The following is a 17,690-nucleotide window of genomic DNA, read 5'->3' on the forward strand; positions in this document are numbered from 1 at the left end:
AAATAGGACGTCCCTCATAGGATTTCTGTGAGTCTCTGTGTGCTGGGAGCCCAGGAAGCACTTCCTAAATGCTAGATGTTATTTCCCTTGGATAAACTGAGATCCGGTCTCCTGGTCCCATTTCACCCATGAGGAGATTCAGGCTCCACAGGTTAAGTAACTGGTCCACAACAATTAGGTGGAAACAACAGGATTTGAACCCAGCAAGTCGAACTCCAGGGCCAACATTAAGGTCTAGTCCAAGTCCTACTACTTCCTAAAAGGATTGAGGGAGGGGCAGTAAACTGATTCTGAGACTCCTCTCTGTGAAATGGGTACAAAAACAGTGCCTAACCTGAGGGTATTGTAAGGATTACTGAGCTAACACATACCGTAAATGCCTCCCTCCTAGAATGTGCATGCCACAAGGGCAGAATTTTTTTTTTTCTCTTTTGTTTGCAGATACATCCCCAGTGCCTGGCACATAGTAAATGCTCCATGAGTACTTGCTGAATGAATAAGAAACACATATAATTGCCAAAGTTCCATGTTACTGATGAGGAGACTGAGGTTCAGAGAGGTTAGGTAACTTGCAGGATGTCACACAGGTGGTTGGTAGAGGAGTCAACATTTGAACCCAGGTCTGTTTGATCATAAAGTCTGTAGAGTCTTGACGTCCAATCCAGGTTCCATCACATCCTGGTAGGGTGAAATGTGGCAAGTTATTTAACTCTTCTGTGCCTCGGTTTCCTTATCTGTAAAATGGGGACAATCGTGTGTCTTTTCTGTATTAGCATTCAGCACAGTGCTGGCACTCAGCAGGCACTCAGTCAGCACTGGCTACAGTGAATGCTGACTGCCCACTCCAACAGTGGAGGGGCCGGCACAGCAGGCGTGTCCATCTAGAGGAGGCAGGGAGGAGAGTGGAGGTCGGAGGGGGAGGAGATGACTAAGGAGCTTTCTTGTGTTCTGTGTGATCCACAGAACCAGGCCCCGTTTGCTCTCTGGAACATTCCTAAGAAGTCTCCCTACCACCACCACCACCACCACCACCCCCCGCCCCCCATCCCCCAGTGCTCAGTGAAAAAGAAGGGGTGTCATCTGGTGTCCTGCCCTCCATCCAGTATACAAGGAGGCTGTCATGAGAACCTGCTACCCTTTTGTTGTATAAACAGGGAACAAAGTCCTCTCCGCTTCAGTTGATTCTCTGCTAGCAGATGAAGCTTTGGGGAGGAGGATTCAGGCGGCAAGGGCAGTTATGCAGTGGTTATTCCCGCTGGATCTGGGTTCAAATATCATCTCTAAAAGTCCCAGCTCTGGGACTTTGCAAGTTGCTCTCAGAGCCTCAGTTCCCTCATCTGTTGAATGGGCACAGGGTTATCGGAAGGCTCATCTGAACTCATGTCTAGACGGCATTTAGCACACCATCTGGACCACGATACATGCAGCTACCGTTGCTGGTGTTATTGGAAGCTTGATGCTTCTTTCTATTCCAGGCCTTGGGACCTGCTGCTGTGCAGGTAACACGCTCCAAGGAGGACTAAATAACGTGCCTTTCCTGGACTCCTTCTCATCTAGAGAGTCTCATTCCAGGGGTTCCCCACCTGTCAAATCCTTGGAGTTTCGTGCTGCCCTCCAGTGTGCCGAGGCAGTTCCAGGGGACAGTAAAGCCGGCATGTGAAGGGAAGGGCACCTCGCTCTCTGCTCAGGAAACTCCATCCTTTGATGTGGGCACTTGGTGGGGGCAGGGAATCCTAGCCTTGTAATATTATTTGAGTGGTTAACATTGTTCCATTTACTCTGTGCCAGACATTGTGCTAAGCCCCAGCTCTAGTGATCTATGGAACGTGGGCTCCAGAGCCAGGTTGCCTGAGTTCTAATCCTGCTTCTGCCACCTTTTAGCTGTGTGAACTAGGGGCCAAGTTACTTTACCTCTCTGTGTTTCAAATCTGTAAAATGGGATGATTGTGGTATACCTAACTAATAGAGCTGCTGTGAGGATTAAGTGTAAGCAACATATATATGGTGATAAGAACCACGTAATGGTAAACGTTATCCACTTATATATGTTATGACTGTCTTCACTTGGCAGCTGAGGAAACTAGCACAGTTCAGGGAAATTCAGAAATTGAAAGCGCGCCCCTGCCCTAGCTTGTTTGGCTCCGTGGATAGAGCGTCAGCCCTGGTCGGGGGCATGTGGAAGGCAACCAATTGATGTGTCTCTCTCTACCTTGAAATGTGGCTGGTTCCACCCTGCCTGTCCTTTTTTCAATGTGTTTTTTTGTTTATTTATTTTTAATACATATTTTTATTGATTTCAGAGATGTTTCTCTGTGTGTGTGTGTGTGTGTGTGTGTGTGTGTGTGTGTCTCCCACTCCCTTTTACTCTCTCTAAAAATCAATGGGGAAAATATCCTCAGGTGAGGATTAACTAAAGTGCTACCCTTTCTTCTCTCCCAACGGCCCATTGTTTCCCATCCCACTGCCCTCATCTTAATTCATGCCTGTCCTCCCACGCCCAGTTCCTTCGTCTGCCCCTGCCTAGGATCTCTGTTTCCCATGTCTGGGGCTCCCAACATCTGCTGCCAGAAAGTTCTCTCTCTTCTTCTGTTTTTATAAATTGATTTTTTTTTTTTTTGAGAGAGAGAGAGAGGTGGGTTTGTTGTTCCATTTATTTATGCTTTTTTTTTTTTTGCCTGATTCTTACATGTGCCCTGACCAGTAACCAACCGAGATACTCAGCCAGGCTCTCTTCTTCACTTCCAAAACTTTAGTTCCCCGGTGACCTTGGAACTAGTTCTTTTTCTTTTTTCTTTTCTCTTCAGTTGAGACAGAAGAGATGAATTATTGTACACATTGCATTCAACCACAACTGAGAACAGAACTAGTCCAGAATGTACAGGTCCAGGGAACTGTTTTTGTATGAGCAAGGTGGGTCTCTCAAAAGGCGGTTGCCGAGATCAGATGGCGACGTATGTTGTAGATCTACTGAAAGTTCTAGACACCACACAAGCATTCGAACAACTTGTACCCGGGCCCCAGGCCTCCGGCTTCCCTCAGTTCTGCTCCAGCGATCTCCACGGTGCACAGGCTAGTGGCTGGACCTCTGCCGCCTCTTTCTCCGTCTGCGCGTCAGCCTGCGCATTCACTGCTTCCTCCATTGGCTCTCACGGCGGGCGCAAAGGTTTCTAAGAACATGGTGCTAAGGTCCAGGAAGCCTCGTTCTTTTCTTTCATTCTTCCTGTTGTTTTATCTGATTAAGAATATTGTGCAGGTACAAGTTACTTTAAAAGATTATGCCTATAACCCTGGCCGGGTAGCTCAGTTTGTGAGAGCATCATCGCCATACACCAAGGTTGTGGGTTCCATCCCTGGTCAGGGCATATACAAGAATCAACCAATGAATGCACAAATAAGTGGAACAACAAGTTGATCTCTCTCTCTACCTCTCTCTCTCTCTCTCAAATCAATCAATAAAAAGAAAAACGAATGTATGTCTTATAAGAATATTTGCAGAGGATGTGAGAAGCTTTGCAATTTCATCCTCTGGTGATGGTCATTGCTTTGAGTTTCATATATGTTTCTTTATGTTTCTTGTCCTCTCCCAGACACACTAATATAGATTTTTTTTAATTTGTCTTTTAAAAAAGACACTGAGGCCCTAACCAGTTTGGCTCAGTGGATAGAGCATTGGCCTGCGGACTGAAAGATCCCAGGTTTGAGTCCAGTCAAGGGCATGTACCTTGGTTTGCAGGCACATCCCCAGTAGGAGGTGTGCAGGAGGCAGCCGATTGATGTTTCTCTCTCATCGATGTTTCTAACTCTCTATCCCTCTCTTACTCTCTGTAAAAAAATCAATAAAATATATATATTTTTAAAAAGACACTGAGATCATGCTATCCAAACTGTGTGTAATTCACAGCAGTAAATTTTCCCAAAATTTAATTTATTTTTTGAATGTTACACTTCCGCATGGTATAAAATCCAAAAGGTGGCTAAGCAAATATTGAAGAAAATCTCTCCCTTCGTTTGTGTCCCCAGCTGCTCAGGGTCTCACTCCAGAAGCTACCTCACTCACCAATTTACCCTCCACCTGCAGACAAAGAAAGGAACATATAATTACAGTTTGTAGGGCGTAATATGTGTCATAAGCCACAATGCTTTACAGTCATAAAGTGATTAAATCAGCCTGCCTTGAAATATGGCTGGTTCCAGGCTGCCTGTCCTTTTTTCCAATTTATTTATTTTTAATATATTTTTTATTGCTTTCAGAGAGGAAGGAAGAGGGAGAGAGAAATAGAAACATCAATGATGGGAGTGAATCATTGATTGGCTGCCTCCCACTCGCACTGGGGATCCAGCCAACAACCAGCGTATGTACCCTTGATGGGAATCAAACCTGGGACCCTTCAATCTACAGGCCGATGCTCTATCCACTGAGCCAAACCGGGCCGCTGCCTGTCCTTTTATTCCTGGAAAGGATGCCATCATAATTGTGAGGTTAAACCTGCAAGGTCTGAACGTTGCCCCAGGGTTAAGTCTGCAGAACACATTGGCCAGTGCCTGAGGGAGTCTTGTGGAGCATCATGTTCTAGAAAAATGCTTTAGTGAATAAATGGAAGGATAGTCTCTTTCCACTCCACCCCCCTGCCTGTGGGGGTAAAAAGAAAACACACATCCCACCATGTGACCTACTTCCTTATGGTATCCAAGAAATAAAAGTATTTTCTAGAAAGGACTTTGTTCTTTTACTGCACTGATGACAAAGGATATTCATGAGAGGTTCAGGAAGAAAGAAATGCACAATTTGGTCCCTGAGTTAGGGCTTCTTCTCCTCAAACCCACGACACAGAGGCCATGGAGCAGCCATGATGTTGGGGGTCGAGGACTGATCTGCGTTAATTGGGTGAGACCCAGTTTTTCATTGGCCGGCAAAGGGAGACATGATAACCAGGGTGGCATAAAATGACCAGGAGCTCATAAACGTCCCCTCCCTGGGAGCCCAGCCACGTGACTAAGATTAAACAGGGCTGTGTTTAAGGCAGAAGAAGACCGAGTCAGTAATAAAAGAGGACCCACCATCTCTGCAGAGTGGAGAGGAGATGCCTGCGTGTTCCCACAGGTGAGAAAGGGTGCTTTGAGGGGGAGACACAGAAATGATGGGGAGCCCCAGCGAATGTGTCATGGGAGGAGAACAAAAATGGGGGCTGTCCTGTAGCTAATCACCAGATGCCAGGAACAGAGAAATGCACAACAAATATTTGTTAGAGGAAAAATTGACTGTGGGGAAGTGGCAGGCAAGGGAACGTGTGTTGGCTTTAAGAGAAAGCTCTACAACTGTCTGCCTGAATCAGAATCTGGACTTCCCTGAGTCCTCACTGTAAGACTCTGGGTGAGTTACTGTGTTTTTCTGGCCTCAGTTTGCTTGTCTGTAGAATGGGTAGTATGCTCAGAGCACCCACTTCCACAGGTGGATATTAGAGCTAATAAGAAAATATGGTAAGCACTCGATAAATGTTCCCTTTAACTCCTCCTCTTCTTCTCCTCATATTTCTCTTCTTCCTCTGATAACAATGCTATTGATGATGATGATCACCGTTCAGAGAGGCAGGGATTTGAATCCCATTCTGCCTCTGTTTAGCCTTGTGACTTTGGACAAATGACTTAACCTCTCTGGGCCTCATTGTAATCATTATAAAGTGGGGATAGTGAATCCTTTTCAGAAGGTTGCTTGACAGTTCAATTACTAATGCATGGGAAGGCATAGCCCATGAGAGGACATAGCACTTGCCTAGCACTCAAGTAAATTCTGGGCAAATGGTCCTGTCTTTATGCTTTATTACTCTGGGAGGACACAGAATCATCAGGTTCAAGGTTTGAACATCTTGTTTAAAGCTCGGTGAATCACTCGATGTTTGCCGTAAGTTCCTGGAATGGTGGTGGGAGATAGGACTATTTTACAGCTCAGGTAATTTCCAGCCGGCTAAGCGTCAGTGTTCCTCGAGTTAAATCCCAGCTGAGGGATTGCTAATCATTAGGTGGGTCATTTCCAGGAAGGAGGGGAAGAAATAAGGAGCTGGGTGAGATTTCTGTGTTTTTACCAGAACAAACTAATTCCATTTCCTATGGCATTTGCATCTAGGTGAGCATCACTTAAGAGAATTGTAGGCCCATAGTTACTGTTCCCAATCTTGCCTGTATCCGCACCCCCAATAAATGCAAACTAGTGGCTTTCCAACAGAGAGACAGAATTTCCCCTGTGGTAGAGACAGAGACTTGTCTTGTAAATCTTACAATCACAGGGAAGGTCTCAGCGTGAGAGGAGGTCGGCGAAGGAAGACCGTTTTATTTGCCACAAAAACTGTCATTCCCAAGGTGGGGAGGACGGTACCTGGCAGCGTGAGACTCACGAACACCTGGATTTCGGGGTCCTGCCTGCCAGTCAGCGTGGAGCTAAGCCAAACTGGAGCAAAAGGACAAATCAGTCATCTTGATCAGGTCTTTATTGAAAATGTGGACATTTTCATTCATCATTTTCTACTTTTAAAAATATTGCTTTAAAATACTCTTTATCTTGATTACTGGGATTTTTGGTATCCGTACTGTTAGCCCTGATGCCGATGACAGCGAATCTAGGAACTTCCCAAGTTTAACATCGTATTTACCTATCATGAGCAAAAAGATGACCAGCATCAAGATGTGAATGTGGCCCTGGCCAGTGTTGCACAGTGGTCAGAGCATCAGCCCAGGCACCAGAGGATTGCGGGTTCGACTCCTAGTCAAGGGCACGTACCTGGCTGGTGGGTTCGCTCCCTGCCCCCTGTCGGAGCACGTGGGAAAGGCAACCAGTTGGTTGTGTCTCTTTCACATCTATGTTTCTCTCTCTCTCTCTCTCTCTCTCTCTCTCTCTCTCTCTCTCTCTCTCTCTCCTCCCTCTCTCTCTCTCTCTCTCTCTCTCTCTCTCTCTCTCTCTCTCTCTCTCTCTCTCTCTCTCTCCCCTTCCCGTCCCCTACCTCCCTTCCACTTCCTCTGAAAAGCAATAGAAAAAGTATCCTCAGGCTCTTGCTCACCCTCTGTGAGATGGTGTAACTTGCACCGACTGCTTTCCAGGGCTGTTGAGATTTCTTCCCAATGTCATTTTGTCCTGCTTCCGCTTAATCTCAGGCAATTTTTCAACGGAGTTTGGCTGAGCACGGGATCTTCAATTAAGAGTCATTTTTCCTCAGAACTTTGCTGGCTTGGGGATGACCTCCCTGTAGCTGAGGGCAAAGCCCAGACCTCTCTTTAGATAAGGTTACATTCTTTACTGCATGGTGTCCACCCTAAACTCAAAGGGCACCCTGTAGGTCCCAGAGTGGAAGCAGCCAGCTTGTTCTCTAGCGAGGTTCAATACGCTCATTGTTGCCTCTCAGCCTGGTGCAGCCAACCCTTACCTGCCTGCCTGAGCCTGGCACCTCCCTGGCACTGGGCCGGGTACAATGTGCCACCTCTGCCAGTCTCCCCTGGTGCCCCTTCTGATCTGCAGTTTCCTGCACCCTGGCTTATCCATGCCTCCACTCACTTTCTGAATTTTGGAAAGTCACGATCACCTCTCGTCTTGTTCTTTACGTTATTCATGGATCTATTGCCGTCTGTATACCTTTTCTGTAACTTCACTGAGACTTTAGGAAGGAGGAAAACTCTGCCCATCAGGCTCAGGCTGCCATCTTGAATCAGACTGCAGTTTCTGTGGTTACGTTCTGAATATGATAGGATTTTTAGCATTTTGTTCCTTCCCCCTGAACCATTTCAAGAGATTTGTTTCGTGACCAATCAAGGACGAATCCAATTTGTCCTGTGGCTCAGTGAAGGCATGCGGGACTTGGAGTTCTGTGGACCTAGGTTCTCGCCCTGCGTGTGGACAAGCCGTTCAGCTTCCAGTGAGTTGCTTTCTGTCTTTGGAAACGATAAAGCACAATGATGCCAATTTTGGAATCAGTTCACCTGGTTTTATAACCAAGCTCCACTTCTTACTGGCTATGTTTCCTGGCCAAGCTACTTAGCCTTTCTGTGCCTCAGTAACCTCCTCAGTAAAACAAGGGTAATAATAGCACCTATTGTAAGGATTTAATGGGCTAACACCTGTCAGGTTCTCATAGCAGTGGCTGGCACATACATATTAGTTGTTTTGTTATCATTGGTTTGTGATTTTGTTTTTCTGTCTGCAAATCAAAAACAATAATACTTAGGTTGTGTTATATGTGTGTTTAAATAGGCAATAAAAGGAGTATTATATTATGGGGATTTGAATTATTCTGATTAAGAATTAAGCTTCTAGCCTGGCTGGCATGGCTCAGTGGTTGAGCGTCGATCTATGAACCAGGAGGTCATAGTTCGATTCCCGGTCAGAGCATATGCCTGGGTTTAGGGCTTGTTCCCTAGTGTAGGGCGTGCAGGAGGCAGCAGATCAATGATTCTCTCTCATCATTGATGTTTCTATCTCTCTCTCCTTCTCCCTTCCTCTCTGAAATCAACATACACACACACACACACACACACACACACACACACACACACACATATATATGTATATATTATTATTTTTTTTTTTAAAGAATTAAGCTTCTACAGACTGATGGTTGACGGAGGGGAGAGAGGTTGGGAGGCTGGGTGGAAAAGGTAAAGGGATTAAGAAATATGAATTGGTAGTTAGAGAATAGCCACAGAGATATAAATTACAGCATAGGAATAAGGTCAATAATATTGTAATAACGATGTATTGGGAGGCCACCCAGTAAAGTACATGATTGTCTAACGGTAGACTCTAACCACTATGCTGTACATCTGAAACTAATACAGAATAATATTGAATGTAAACTGCAATTGAAAAATTAAAAAATAGGACAAAATAAAATAAGCCTTTAGCTAAATAATAATAATAATAATAATAATAATAATAATAATAATAATGCTTCCAGTCCCAGTGGTGGATCCAGAAGGAGGTCCTTTTTCTTCTAACAAAGGGGGGCCGGACACAGACCCAGAACCACAGGGTAAGGCTCAGCCTGGCTTTTCTGCCTCCTCCTGCCTTTCTGAGACCCAGTGGTAGAAAAAGGTGAGAATGGCCCTCTCTGGTTTGGCTCAATGAATAGAGCGTTGGCCTGCAGACTGAAGGGTCCCGGGTTTGATCCCGGTCAAGGGCACATGCCTGGGTTGAGAGCTCCATCCCTAGGGGGCATGCAGGAGACAGCCAATCAATGATTCTCTCTCATCATTGATGTTTCAATCTCTCCCTTCTTCTCTCTGAAATCAATAAAAAATATATATATTTTTAAAAAGGTGAGAATGCCTAGCCACAGAGGGCTTTAAGGCTTATCATTTTTCACTGCTCCTGGCAGGATTCTGCGCACAGGGACCGCGGGAAGGGGGCGGGGGGTTCCCGAGCACATTAGACCGTTCTCTGAGTGTGTTTTTGCCATGCCTGGGTGGTGCCCTTCTTGGGCTTAACGTTCATGTTTGCCTTTCAGCCTCTGACACTTTCTCATGTGCTTAACAAGCTAAAGTCTATACTCCTTTTGCATTCATAAAATGCAACTCTCTTTCCTTGTGAGTTACGTAAATATCTTCACAACTTAGTAAATTCCTTGGTGAAGGGGAAACAGAGAGAGAAGAAGGCGTACCCATTTTATTTTATTTACATTTTTCGGCTCCTATTCCTAGCATTGATATTGGTTCTTGCACACGCAGGCCTTAGTTTAGAAGGGTCCAAACCTAAGTCTACGGATGTGCCTGGGTCAGAGGCGGAAGCACGCTCTGGAAAGCTCTGTGGGCCGTGCATTGACAAGCGTGTCGTTATGGGAGGGTTTTGTTAAATGGGTGATGAGAGGTGGTTATGCCCTCACATGCTTTTCAGAAACTGTTGCCTTTATCAACATTGCCTTTATTTCCTTGTTCTAAATATCACACATGGCAGGTAAAGGAATTAAGGCCTTTGTTTGTAGTGGCATGGAGGATGAAAGCCCGACTAATCGTTAAGCTAACATGACAAATCCAGAAGGAACAACGAAGTCTTTGCAAACCAAATCTGGGTCTCTGCTGAAATGTGGGTGTGTTTGAGTGTGGGATGGCCTGGTGCCTGGGCAACCTCTCGGGACGTGTAGTAGCCTTTGTGTTGGAAAGACTTTCTGAGATCAGGAGGAAGGGATCGAAGCTTCCAGAGCTGTGATTATGAAAGCTTCGTTGAAATGAGATGTCTGGAATGAGCCATTTATTTTGGCTCAAAAGAAAAAAAATAATAATTTCCCTTCCTTTTCAGGAATTCTTAGAAGCATAGACTGGTAGTGTGTGTGTGTGTGTGTGTGTGTGTGTCTGTGTGTGTGTGTGTGTGTGTGTTGGGGGAAGAGGGCAAGGATGCAATTATATTAATGTATAATGTCCATTGTTTCTCCAAATTTAGTAATTTTCATTCCACATTCATAATTTTTGCCCCTTTTCTTGCCATGCATAATAATGTTTATCTATTCTTTTTTACCTAATAGATTTAATTTAAAAGGAAACTGATGTCATTATTAAATGGGAAACTTGTACCACTAGCTTATAAATATAGATAACTATATTTATATTTATACATATATATAGGGCAAACCAAACTGTGTTATTAAATTCCAGCTAAATTATGCTGAGTGTGAGAAGCTACATTCTGTGCAATTCCATTTATGGGACATTTTGGAAAAGGCAAAACTGTAGTATCCATGATGGGCAAAGGGTGGAGGAGGGTTGATTTTAGAGGGGTGGCCCGAGGAAGCTGGGGGGGATGAAACTGCTCTGTAACCTGATTATAGGGGTCGTTATGCATGTGTTCAAATTCATAGAACTATTCACACACAAAAAAATTTTACTGTATGCTATTTTAAAAATGAAATAGTTAAATCCTAGTCCTAAGTTGTGGCCTCAAGAAGTTCTGAGGTTGGAGCCTTGCTCCATCTTTGTGGATAAAGAGACTATAGCAAATTCAGAGAGGTGTTAAAGAGTTATTAGCACCAACGGAGACTTTCCCTGGTTGTTAATTTGAAATATTGAATGGAAATTTAAAAAGAAGGAACTATCCCTGGGAAATTCTTTGTTATTTTCCACCAGGGAAATGATCCTTTCAAGAATCCCTGAACTTATCCGGAACCCTCAGTTTATAAATGGGCTGTATTTGTGCCAAATATGGATTCAGGCATGAGTGACCTCCCCCTTCTCTTTTCCCCTCCCCCCAGAGTAGTCCAGCTGATGCCAGTGCAGGTTTATTTTCCTTCCCGCTGGCTGAGGGTGGCCGCCACCAAGATGGACTCCAGGTGATGGATGAGATGAATGAGAACTTTGTGGGACAACATTCATTCATTCATTCAACAATATTGAGTGCTTTCTACACATCAGGCATGGTATTAGATGCTGGGGATAAAGTGAGCAACATAGCATAACCCCTGCCCTTACAGAGCTTTCAGTCTCGTGGAGAACAAATATTGAACAATACGTGCACAAAGTTAGTATATAATTACAAGTTATTAGTACATAATTAACTCCTAGGGGAAAAGGGCAGGATGTTACAAGGGAGACCTTCAAGGGAACTATTTAGATGTGTGTGTGTGTGTGTGTGTGTGTGTGTGTGTGTGTGTGTGTGTGTTGGGGGGGTTAAGATGCCCCCCTGTGAAAGAGGAGTTAGCCACACCAAGAATGGAGGGAAAAGCATTTTAGGCAGAGGGAACAACATGTGCAAAGGCCATTACTCAGGGATACAGCCCGGTGTGTTTAGTGCAGGGGTTGGCAAACTATGTATGCCATGAAGCTCAAACGTGGCCTTTAAACTAAGAATGTTTTTTTTTAAAAAACTATTTTTAAATTGTTGACAAAAGAATAATAATTAATGACACATGAAAACTGTGACATTCAAATTTTGGTGTCCATAAACTGGAACACAGACACACCCATTCAATTATGTCAGCCGTCTTTGTCAAGTGCAGGTGGGGTTGGAAAAGTGTTCAGGGCTGTTGGGTTTTTAATTTCCTTTTATTGCTGTGATGAATGTTATGTTAAACATTTCAATGATGGTTTTATTGTGCTTGTTTTGAGGCTTTAAGTAAATTGTACAGTTCAAAAACTCAATACATTTTGATTACAGCAAATTTTGACTTATTTTAAAGCCTGCATAACTTATTTGGGGATTGAGCAAGAAAGCATTCACATAGTCAGCTTATTCCAGCTTTTTCCTCTTCCCTTTTCCCCCACAGTGCTTCAGTGTTTCACTCTTTTTAAAAACTGGGTTTTATGTTTAAATTACTGTAATTTGGAAAAATTCTTGTCTCCTTTTTTGTCTTTGCTATTGTTTTTTAAATTGTAGTAAAATATATATAACATTATATTTATCATCTTAACCATTTTTAAGTGTGCATTTCAGTAGTGTTAAGTACTTTCATATTCTTATGCAACCAATCTCCAGACTTTTTTCATCTTGCAAAACTGAAACTCTATACCTATTAAACAACTCCCTGTTTTGTATTTCTGTGAGTCTGACTACTCTAGATAACTCAGACAACTGGAGTCATACAGTTTCTGTCTTTATCTGACCGGCTTATTTCACTTAGCATAAAGTCCTTAAGGTTTAACCATGTTGTATCCTGTGTCAGAATTTCATTTCTCTTTAAAAATGTAAAAATTTTATTTTATTTTTTCCATCACCATTTATCTTCCCTTATACCCTCTCCCACCTCTACACACACACAATAATTTCATGCCTTTATCAGGATGAATAATGTTCCATTGTGTGGCTACACCGATTTTGTTTATCCATTCATCCATGGATGAACACTTGAGTTTCTTTCGCTTTTTGTTTTTTTGTAAATCTCTTTGAGACCATGCTTTTTGATGCTTTCGGATATGTACCCAGAAGTGGGATTGCTGTATCCTTGGCGATTCTATTTTTAATTATCTGAGGAACCACCATATTGTTTCCCACTGTGGCTGTGCCATTTCACATTCCCACCAACAGTGCACAAAGGTTGCAAATTGTTCACATGTTCACTAACACTTCTTATTTTCTGTGGGGTTTTTTCATATTGGCCATCCTAATGGATACGCGGTGATATCTCATTGCGGTTTAGATTTGAATTGCTTAATAATTAGTGATGTTGAGCACCATTTCATATACTTGTTGGCCATTTGATTATCTTTGGGGAAATGTCTATTCAAGTCCTTTGCCCAGTTTTTCATCTGGTTACTTGTGGGGTTTTTGTGTGGCTGCGTCATAGGAGTTCTTTCTATCTTCTGGATACTAACCCGTGATCAGATGTATGATTTGGAATTATATTCTCCCATTCCATGTGTTGCCTTTTCACTCTTTTGATTGTGTCTTTTAATGCACAAATTTTGATATAGTCCAATTTGTCTATTTTTACTTTTGCTGCCTGTGCTTTTTTTCACATCTAAGAAATCACTGCTAAATCCAATGTCATGAATCTTTTGCCCTGTTTCCTTCTAAGAGTTTTATAATTTTAAGTCTTACCTTTTTAGGCTTTTGGTCCATTTTCAGTTAAATCATGTATACAGTGTATGGTACGAGACCAACTCCAGTCTTCTGCACGTAGCTATGCAGTTTTCCCAACACTGTTTGTTGAAAAAGCTGTTCTTTCCCCATCGAATGCTTTCGGCAGCCTTGTAGAAAATCATTTGACCCTATACAAGAGGGTTTATTTCTGAATTCTCTGGTCACTTCCACTAGTCTATGTGTCTGTCCTTATGCCAATTCTTGCCTCGTTTTACACCACTTTGTTCATTGTTTTTCTTTTTTTTTTTTTTTAACCCTCACCCGAGGATATTTTTCCATTGATTTTTAGAGAGAGTAGAAGAGAGAGGGAAAGACAGAGAGAAATATTGATGTGAGAGGAACACATTGATTGTTGCCTCCTGCACAAGCTCCGACAAAGGCCCGGAGCCTGCAATCGAAGTACATGCCCTTGACCGGAATCGAACACGGGACCCTTTGGTCCACAGGCCAACGTTCTATCCACTGAGCCAAACCGGCAAGGGCTCATTGTTTTTCTTTATGCAAAAAACGCCTTTTTTTTCTCCTGGATCAAAATTGTGATATTCCTATTATCTCTCTTTAATGGGGGAGAAAAACTCTGCCTCCGTTTCCCCTTCTGCTTGAGCAATCTTCATTGATTGTTTGAATGATGTAAGTAACTAAGTAAATTAAAAAGTGAGGTAGTCAGTCTATATGGGGGCTGGTCAAGTGTAGTTAAGAAACTTACGTTAAAATCCTTGCCCTGCCTACCATCTGTGAAATTTGGAGAAGTTACCAAGTCCTCTAAATGTAATGGGAGCATGAAGAGTCCCTCCCGCTGAATCGAGCGAAGATTCTAGGCGAGTATGTGCATACATTGCTCGGCTCCATGCCTGGCTCTGAGTGAGCAGTAGAATTTATGCCTCAAAAGTACACATTTTCTTACACATTGTCCATTTCACTTCCTAACTTAGATCTTACTTTCATCCAAAATGTCTACTTCTTTCTCTTTAATGAGAAAGTCTCCCATCTGATACCCTTCCTTTTTTTTTTTTCTACACATTTTTCTTCACATCATTGACTTGGAGAGTTGGAAAGCCCTTTTAGACCGCCCCTGTTCATGTCAGTTTAACTGGTCATTGTCAAACACAGAGCGAGCGGGAGACGTGGTGATTTTGTCTGCTGAAGACATTTGGCAATGCCTGGACCTAGCTGGTTGTCACAACTTCAGGAGGGTGCTGCTGGCACCTGTAGGCAGAGACCAGAGCCGCTGCTGAACATACTACGATGCACAGGACAGCCCCCACAACAGAGAATTAACTGGCCCCAGATGTCAGTAATGCTGAGAAAGAAACACCTAGTTTAACTGAGGCTAATCCTGCCTGCTTTGTTTTTCTGTATTAGCATCTTACACCTGCCTTTTTGCAAGCTGCATTTGATACTGACTGAGTGTAATCCAGAGAAAAGGTTAATTTGGGGAATATTCCTGGTTATCCTTCTAGGTGACAATGTGAAAATGAATACGCTGTTATCTGTAGCTGTTAGGAATTAGTACAACAACTTGGGGCCCATCTTCCTTAGGCACTGAAAACACTGAACCCAAACAACCTGGCAAAACCACTTCCAGGTCTCTTCCTTGGAGAAGTGTTTTTCCATGAGCACAAGGAGATGCAGCTGGGATGCACACTGATCATTTGAATAGTGAAAAATGGGAAACGGCCTACATGTCCATCAGTAGGAGAAGTACTAAATATGCTGGTCATGTGATGGAATAGTGCACAGCCATTAAGATGAACAAACTTCTAGACTGTTGCTATTAGAACTACCAACATGGAGAAATCACAAAGCCAATTTTCTGTTAAAAAAAAAAAAGGCAAGTTGCAGAAAATATGTAGGATATGAAATGGCCATAGACACGACCTTTATGCATAAAGCGATAGTATTGTCACTTATTGACAATATACACTGAGTGGCCAGATTATTATGATCTCTGAATGCATAACAATCTGGCCACTCAGTGTGTGTGTGTGTGTGTGTGTGTGTGTGTGTGTGTGTATGCAAGAATTTTACATACATATATATATATATATATATATATATATATATATATATATATATATATATATTAGAGGCCTGGTGCATGAATTCATGCATGGGTGGGGTCCGGCCAGCCTGGCCAGGGGGAGGGGACATGGGTGGTTGGACAGCCTGCCTGCTGGTCGAACTCCTGGTCGAGGAGACAATTTGCATATTAGCCTTTTATTATATAGGATATACACTGAGTGGCCAGATTATTATGCGTTCAGAGATCATAATAATCTGGCCACTCAGTGTATATGCCTTCACTAGTTTCCTAGGGCAGCTGTAACAAGGTATCACAGCCTGGGTGGCTGAAATAACCAAAACGCATTGTCTCACAGTTCTGGAGGCTGGAAGTCTGAACACAAGGTGTTGAGAGGGTAATGGTCCCTCTGACATCTGTAGAGGAAGGATCCTTACTTGCCTCTTCCAACTTCTGGTAGCCCCAGACTCTCCTTGTCCTGTGGCAGGATAACTCCAGTCTTCACACGGTGTCCTCCCAATGACTGTTCACACATTCCTCCCTCTGTGCACGTCTGTGTCCACATTTCCCTTTTCCATGAGGACATCAGTCATATTGGATTAGGGCTCACCCTCATGACCTCATTTTTAACCAGTTAACGGCACGCGTCCAAAACGGAAACCATCCCCATTTCTTCCATATGCGCTGGAATATTTATGAATTTAAACTACCATAATTTTCTTTATAAACCCAGAGATGTCACTAACAAGTCTGATTTTAAAATTGGGAGGCCAGAGTTGATATGCGAGGTTTACGGCTATAGACATGCATGGCGGGTGGGGGAGGTCTGCCGCTTGCGTCTATAGGCGCTTATGGCGTACAAGAGGACGGGAGAGGGAGAGGAAGAGAGAGAGAAACATCTATGGTGAGAGAGAATCATTGATTGGCTGCCCCCTGCACGCCCCACACTGGGGATAGAGCCCACAACCCAGGCTTGCGCCCCAACCTGGAATCCAACTGTGACCTCCTGGTTCATAGGCAATCGCTCAACCACTGAGCCACACTGGCCAGACCTAATGACCTCATTTTAACTTTACTACCTGTGTAAAGACTCTATTACCAAATAAGGTCACATTCTAAGACTTCAACATATCTTTTTCCGGGGACACAATTCAACCCCTAACAGTGGTCAAAGTATAAACAGTATGACCTGAAAGTCCCACAGCAAATTCATGATAGTGGTGGTTTCGGGACAGAGAAGGGGGAGGGGCGTAGAGAGCTCCAGTTTTACCGGTAATGTTTCATTTCCTGGGTAAAATAAATACAAACCTTGAATTAATATGAAAAGGATTAGTATTTGCTAATATTTTCTCTTTTATCCTCTATACTTGACTATAGTTTAATTTTTTAAAAGTGATTAAGAGAAAACAGGAAGGCAGGTGAGCCAGCATTTCTCACTTGCGTGTGCACCTACCTGGCCCAGCTGTACAGTATGACATAAACTTTTATAGAAGTCAAAGTCCTCTGTTTTTCAGGATATGTGGCTCTGCCTGCAATCAGCAACTTGGAAAATTCAGACTTCAGACCAATATCGGAGATTCTGACCTTTTGTAAATCATCTGCCCTCCAGCTCCTATCAAAAGCTACCCGAGAGCAGCCCCCAGCGCGGCTGACAGTGGGGTTCCCCACAGCATCTTCAGGCCAGGTCCGTTTGTGCAGTTTGCATCCATTTGGAACAAAGTGAGAAAAATAAGGATAGAGGAGTATGTTTTTATGAAGTTAAATCTATTCAATTAAATGGCCTCCCTTCCTTTTGAGATTGGAACCTTCTCCTTTAAAAAAAATGTCCATAAAATGTTTTATGAAATAATAGTGACAGTGGGCTGTAACTGTTATTGTTTTTAATGTTCTTATTTAGCAAAATAAAATGTTTCTTACCCTCAAAAAAATTTTTTTTAATTTGGTTGGTCTTTTAAATCAAATGGATGGTGGCTCATCCGAGCTAGTTAAGAATTTCTATAGAATCACTTTGATCATTTCGACTCTTAAATATGTATGTATTTTGTATCATTTATAGGATTGTAGCTAGATAAGCAATGTTGATTTTATTTAGGTTTAAAGGTTTACCTTGCTACCTGTTGGCACAAC

This window comes from Eptesicus fuscus, chromosome 4, assembly GCF_027574615.1.
Source record: "Eptesicus fuscus isolate TK198812 chromosome 4, DD_ASM_mEF_20220401, whole genome shotgun sequence".
In the NCBI taxonomy this organism is placed as follows: domain Eukaryota; kingdom Metazoa; phylum Chordata; class Mammalia; order Chiroptera; family Vespertilionidae; genus Eptesicus; species Eptesicus fuscus.